Source organism: Jaculus jaculus, chromosome 19, assembly GCF_020740685.1.
Source record: "Jaculus jaculus isolate mJacJac1 chromosome 19, mJacJac1.mat.Y.cur, whole genome shotgun sequence".
In the NCBI taxonomy this organism is placed as follows: Eukaryota; Metazoa; Chordata; class Mammalia; order Rodentia; family Dipodidae; genus Jaculus; species Jaculus jaculus.
This window is the reverse complement of record NC_059120.1, coordinates 13,620,738-13,628,140: the sequence shown is the minus strand read 5'-3', so window position 1 is coordinate 13,628,140 and position 7,403 is coordinate 13,620,738.

Below are 7,403 nucleotides of genomic sequence, written 5' to 3'. Positions count from 1 at the left end.
TTATGTGGATTCTGGGAAATCAAACTCACATCTTCATGTTTGCAAGCTGAAAAACTGACTTACAATGCCCAAGAACATGTTAGACTCACAAAACAGTAAAAACAATCAGACTGTATTGGCAACAATGCAAAAGAATGTGCCCTTGGCAAGTATGTAATAAAAAGGGGGGGGGCAAAAATGACATGTGAGGTGTGTGTTACACACTTCCTGTAACCTCAACAGGCATCATTAACAAATCACCATATTGTTCGGCCTCCTATGTCACCTAGCTGCCATTAACGGAGACAGTTTGTCCTGCGTGATAAAACCCTGTGCTCTTCAAATTGGAGCGTCCTGTCTCCAACTCCCCAGTGCCGGGATCATAGACACATGCTGCCGTGCCCGGCGTTTTTATATGTGTGCTGTGGGCTGAACCAGGCAAACACTTTACCCACTGAGCTATCTCCCCAGCCTCTGATCACCTGAATTGAAATCCACTCTCTCCTAAGACGCCTGGCTGCCTCTCCCATTCCCCGAGGGCATGGTCGGTAAGCTTCCAGCAAATAGCTGAGTCCATGATGACAACTCTGTCGAGATTACTGAGTTTGAAAGAAGCAACATATTTCCAATAAAAATCCATTTTACAGCACAGTGGCAATGAACCTGGATTGTAGGCATGGTGGTGCCTTGAAACGCTGGAGCAAGACAAGATGCCAGGTGGCCAGCAAAGTCAGTAGACAGAATCAGTGGAATGGGTAACAGCTAAAAGTCCGGCCACAGCACTAGCCCACACTTGGGCCTCAACACTGGTCATTTTGTTGTTACTGGTCTATTTCTAGAGGCATGAGATGTTACCATTCACCCCCTTGAATGGCCAGCCCAGAGAAAGCCATGAGGGTGGACAGCCACCATTCGCCAAGCCCCAGCTGGGAGCCAAGGACTGGGCCCGAAAGAAACAACCACATCTCCCTTACTCCTAGCACACCCAGTAGAGCCGGTGTTATGCGAGGTAGACCTCTTCCACCTCCAAACCTAATGATCACTTACGCACCACTCTGGAAAAATTCTTATATATTTCGGTTCATCAGCTAGGGCAAAATACCTGAGGAAAATGTTGGATACTTTTCTTTGGGTGGGGGCGGGTGGTGAGCCTTGCTGGAGGAGGTGTGTTATTCAGGGCCCAGCTCACCGGGTGTTCAGAGCTAGCTCACCGGATGTTCAGAGCTAGCTCACCAGGTGTTCAGAGCTAGCTCACCAGATGTTCAGAGCTAGTTCACTAGGTGTTCAGAGCTAGCTCACTGGGTGTTCAGAGCTAGCTCATTCAGGCGTTTTACTTCCTGCTGCTATGAGATGTGACACCCTGGCCGCCCACTCTGTCACGCCGTCCCCACCATGATGAAACCCCTCAAAACTGTGAGCAGAAATAAACCCTTCCTTCCCTAAGACACTTTTGGTTGGGTGTTCTGTCCCAGCAATGAGAGGGTAACAGCTACAACTCCTAAGACAAACACCAGGTTTTTTGTTTTTGTTTTTTTTTTCTTTTCAAAATGAAGCTGTTTCTTTTCTAATCCAGCAGTGGGGAGGCAGAGGTAGGAGAATTGCTGTGAGTTCAAGGCCAGCCTGAGACTACATAGAGAATTCCAGGTCAGCCTGGGCTAGAGCAAGACCCTACTGCAAAAAAGGGGGAGAGTGCTGGAGAGATAGCATAGCAGTTAAGGCATTTGCCTGTAAAGCCAAAGGATCCTGGTTCAACTCTCCAGGACCCATGTAAGCCAGATGCACAAGGGGGCACACGCACCTGGAAGTCATTTGCAGTACCTAGAGGCCCTGGCATGCCCATTCTCTCCCTTCCTCTCTCTCTCTCTCTCTCTCTCTCTCTCTCTGTTCTCTCTCTCTCTGCTTACAAATAAATAAATAAATAAAAACTTCTTTAAAGTAGAGCATAAAACCAGAAAATAGACACTATCATTAAATAATGCTAAACATTGTTTGTATCTTGGTAGATTAGTTTATTTTAACCTTATTAAAATAATGGACTTTGGGGCTGGAGAGATGGCTTAGCAGTTAAGCGCTTGCCTGTGAAGCCTAAGGACCCCGGTTCGAGGCTCGGTTCCCCAGGTCCCACGTTAGCCAGCTGCACAGGGGGGCGCACGTGTCTGGAGTTCGTTTGCAGAGGCTGGAAGCCCTGGCGCGCCCATTCTCTCTCTCTCCCTCTATCTGTCTTTCTCTCTGTGTCGCTCTCAAAAAAAAAAATAATAAATAAAATAATGGACTTTGTTTTTCAATAGATGTTCAGGTTCCCAGCAAAACTGAGCAATGCTTATGGAAATTTCCCACAGGCCTCCTGCCGGCGCACATGGCCTCACCACTGACCCATTTCAGCATGCTCTCCAGGGTGGCATGTGTGTGACAACCAATTAAGCTATTTTAAGACGTCATTATCACCCAACTCGATTCCATGGGTCACTTTATGGTGCATTCTTTTTGTTTTGGCTTGTTCTCTATAGTCCAGGCTGGCCTTGAACTCACAGCAATTTTCCTGCCTCAGCCTCCTGAGTTTTGCTGTGAACCACTTGCCCAGCTTCTAGGGTTTGCTCTAAACAGTGTAAATTCTATTGATGATTACTTTAAATCTTTTACACACATACACATGCAAATACATGTATCCCCAAAATGCCTGTTAATCTGTCAAGAATTTATCTAACCCGAGAAGCAGTCATTGGTTTAGCCACATTCTCACTTCTCCAGTCGAAATTACAGAGAACTGCAGATGTCCCCCCCCCCCACCCCCCCCCTCCCGGCCAGGACAGTCAATTACGGTGAGGAACAAGCTTTGTTGGTTGCTGGTGGAATGGCCTGTAAACTCCTTCCCTTGACATTCTTTTCCTCCAGGGCTGAGAGAGCATTCTGACCCGGGTCCTACCCACTCTGTCCATTCCCCACCTCACCTTCTCTTCCATGCCAACACACAAACCAAGGGGCAGGGCCATCCATCACTACTATCTTGGCAAGAAAAAAGCCTTCTAGGCTGTGCGCAAACAGATCTTAATTGTTACAGGGAAATGTAATTGTTTCAGCAAAATGATCTTCACTGATTAAACAAAGAAAAGCAATGGGAGTATTATTTGGTATTGGCAATAAGTAGACTTACTTCATCTGGTGGCCAAGACCAGTCCTGGTGCCCAGTTCACTGGTGGAATAGTTGGGGCACTCCCAGCCACCTCAAAGACTGCCAGCGAGCCCAGCTCAGCTTGCAGGGGAGGGAGTAGTGGGTGGGTATTATTTATGTTGCCTTTTCAAAGCGAGCCCATCAAAGGAACAAAACGCCGTCAGCGGCAGTGCCAGGGCTCTGACGTATGGCTGGGATTCCCTGCGCTGAGAAGTGGGCACCCGGGTCGCAAGAGGGGCCGCCTGTGGCCATCTGCCGAGGGCCAGTTTTGTTCACCCTGAGCTCAGTTCTCAGTGTGGAACAGGCTGTGAAGAGGGAGGGGGAGCGGCTGGCACACAAGACACAATTTTGTGACGGAAGAGATGTGCCCGTCCTGTCTCTTCTTTTACACGTGGTTCACATCTGGTCTCTGGGAGAAGCGCGGGACTGTGTGAGAGAAAGCAAGGGGGGGCAGAGGACGAGGCAGGGCACGGGGAGCTGTGGATAAGTGAAGTCATATTGGGGTCCTGGACAGTTTCTCTGTCATGATAGGATTAACATTGGCAGCCTCTCACATAGATGCTTATGAAAACCCTGGCAGTGGGGCACCCATGGTGGGTGATGACTGTGTCTTCAGGGGTGGTTTGGGTTATATCAAGAATGTTTAGGGCTGGAGCAATGGCTTAGAGTTTAGGGCACTTGTCTGCAAAGCCAAAGGACCTAGGTTCAATTCCCCAAGACCCATGTAAGCCAGATGCACAAGATAGCGCATGCATCTGGAGTTCATTTGCACTGGCTGGATGCCCTGGTGGTCCTGTTCTCTCTCTCTCTCTCTCTCTCTCTCTCTCTTTCTCTCCCTCCTTCTCTCTCCCTCTCTGACTCCATCCCTCTCAAATAAATAAAATATTTTTTAAAAAAGGAATGTTTAGGGCTAGAGAGATGGTTTAGCAGTTAAGGTGCTTGCCTACAAAGCCAAAGGACCTAGGTTCAATGCCTCAGGACCCACGTAAGCTAGATGCACATGGTGGCACATGCATCTGGAGTTGGTTTGCAGTGGTTAGAGGCCCTGGCATGCCAATTCTCTCTCTCTCTCTCTCTCCCTCTCTCTCTCTTAATAAAAAAAAATTAATTAAATTTAAAAAATAATGTTTAGTAAAATGTTACAGGACAATAATTCTCTTTTGTTTGGGAATTCTGAAATGAAAGATGTGGAGACACTGCAGGAGGCTCAAGGTATCAGTGTGCCTTTTCTTTTCTTTTTTATATTTTATTTTTCTGTATTTATTTGAGAGAGGGAAAGAGGCAGAGAGAGAGAATGGGCGCACCAGGGCTTCTACCACTGCAAACGAACTCCAGATGCATGTGCCACCTTGTGCATCTGGCTTATGTGGGTGCTGGGGAATCGAGCCAAAGTCCTTTGGCTTCAATAGGCAAGCATCGTGACCACCAGGCCACCTCCCCAGTCCCCCAGTGCGCCTTTGCCATGGTGTGTCCAGGTTGGCCCTGTGCTCTTGCCGTCTGTGACACAATAAAGCAAGGGAGGCTGGTGGAGGGCACACTGGCCTCGAACCCACAGTTATTCTCTTACCTCTTCCTCCCTAGCACTGGGATTAAAGCTTGAGTCACCACACTTGGCAGGGAAGGAAAGAACAGCACATCAGGGCCTTCAGCCCCTGTAAATGAACTCCAGCTACATGCACCACTTTATGCACCTGGCTTTACGTGGGTACTGGTGAGTTGAACTCAGGTCATTAGGCTTTGCAGGCAATCACTTTAACCACTGAGCCATCTCTCCAGCCTTTAATTCTTTTTGTTTGTTTGTTTTAGTTTTTCAAAGTAGTGTCTCCTGCTGACCTGGAATTCACTATGTAATCTCAGGGTTGCCTTGAACTCACAACAATCCTTCTACTTTTGACTCCCAGGTGCTGGGATTAAAGGCATGTGCCACCATGCCTAACTTTTAAATTCTTTTTTTTTTTTTTTTTTTTGAGGTAGGGTCTCGCTCTAGCCCAGGCTGACCTGAAACTCACTATGTAGTGTCAGGGTGGCCTCGAACTCACGGCGATTCTCCTACCTCTACCTCACGAGTGCTGGGATTAAAGGCGTGAGCAACCATGCCCTGCAACTTTTTAATTCTTTTTTTTTTAATTTTTATTTATTTATTTGAGAGCGACAGACACAGAGAGAAAGACAGAGAGAGAGAGAGAGAGAGAGAGAGAGAGAGAATGGGCGCGCCAGGGCTTCCAGCCTCTACAAACGAACTCCAGATGCGTGCGCCCTCTTGTGCATCTGGCTAACGTGGGACCTGAGGAACCGAGCCTCGAACCGAGGTCCTTAGGCTTCACAGGCAAGCGCTTAACCACTAAGCCATCTCTCCAGCCCAACTTTTTAATTCTTATATGAAGTTACTTACTGAATATCTTGGACCTCTAGTTAAAGAATATGTCACTTAAATTTTAACATTTGAATTATTTGGAATTTGTACTAAGAGGCCACATTATTTTTATATGCTGAATATAGCCTCAGCTGTAATTATTTTAAGTTGTATTTTACAACTTTTGTTGGCTTTATGATGTTTTCTATTTATTCAGAGTTTAATGAATCTGCTTTTTCTCTCTTTTTCTCAAATATCTGTGTTGTAGATATAATTACTGATGATAAATTTCCCTCATATACTCAATATTCATAAATTAAAAGCATGTAGAAGATACCAAAAGAAATTTGAAATATGTACTTGTCCTCCAAAATTATGCAATAAATCCTGAGAAGACTGTTGTGCTCTTGCCTGGACCCCCAAGGAGTGGCCATTGCTACCTTAATCTGATGGTGACAGGCCACCTCACACCTCTGACAGCCTCCAATCCAGCCCTTTTCTTCTAGTGCCAGGGATGCCCAGAGACCTCAACCTTGCTGATCTCTCAGGAAAGGCAGAGCAGGTGGCCATGACATCTCACTAAAAAGCTTTCCCCTAAGCCAGGGAAGGTGGCACACACATTTAATCGCAGCATTCGGGAGGCAGAGGGAGGAGGATCACTGTGAGTTCAAGGCCACCCTGGGAATTCCAGGTCAGCCTGAGCTAGAGACCCTACCTCAAAAAAAAAAAAAAAAAAAAAAAAAAAGCTTTTCCTTAGACTTAGAAAACAGTAGATAACATAAGTTAGAGAAATTCAAATGCTTTTTTTTTTTTTTTTTTTTTTTCCTACTGGGTTTTCTGTCTTAGGGTCAAAACATCACATGATGGCCCCTGGCCCTTGCTTCTGCTATCAGGGTTTGCTTAATGAAGACATGGGGCTGTCTTTATCTTAGACAATGAATGAACTCTGAACCTAGAAAGTTTAATTTGTAAGAAGGGAAGAAAAGGAGAAAGTCAAATACTGGTATGCCCCCATAGGGACCACCTGATGCTACACTGGGTCCATTTCTAGAGGCTCCAGCCCCTCAGCAACTGTCCACTCTGTGGCCACTGTGAGGCAATTTCCACACAGACCCATTTTGACGGTGGCCTCTTGGAAAAATGAGGGGTGCTTCAGGTCCTAGACCCTCAGAATTGGAGGAGACAACTCAGAGTGAGGCTCAGCAAACCTTTTCTGTCAAGAGACAAAACAGCAAATATTGTTACTGAAAGGCTATTTTTTTTCATTAGACGATTTGCTTTCAGAAAAGCAACATGGGGACTGGAGAGATGGCTCAGTGGTTAAGGCACTTGCCTGCAAAGCCAAAAGATCCAGGTTCAATTCCCCAGTACCCACGTGAGGCACAAAATGGCACATGCATCTGGAGTTCGTTTGCAGCAGCTGAAGACCCCAATGTGCCCATTGTCTGTCAGTTTCTCTTCTATCTCCCTCTGCTTGCAAGTCAATAAATAAAATTTTAGAAGTAGACAAAGAAAGGCAACATGGTTTTGAACTCTGGGGCTGTCTGAAATGTGAGGCTAGGTGGAGCTCTCCCCAGGCAGATATTTGAAGTCATGTGGGTGGTCATTTGTGACTGGCTTAGATTCCTTGAAGCCACATGGAAACTTACCACCTTTCAATGTCACCAAGTCCACCAAGTCTAGCCTAAACTACTAGAAAGACCTTTTTTGTATTGCCTGAAATTTGCCAGCTTCATCTTACTACCAAAGGATGACTTCAAGAGCTGATTTAATTTCTTGAAATATTTCTCTTTTTTAATATTTTTTAAAAATTTTTTACAGAGAGAGGGAGAGAGAGAGAAAATTGGTGGGCCAGGGCCTTAGCCACTGTAATTGAATACCAGAGGTTTGCGCCACCTAGTG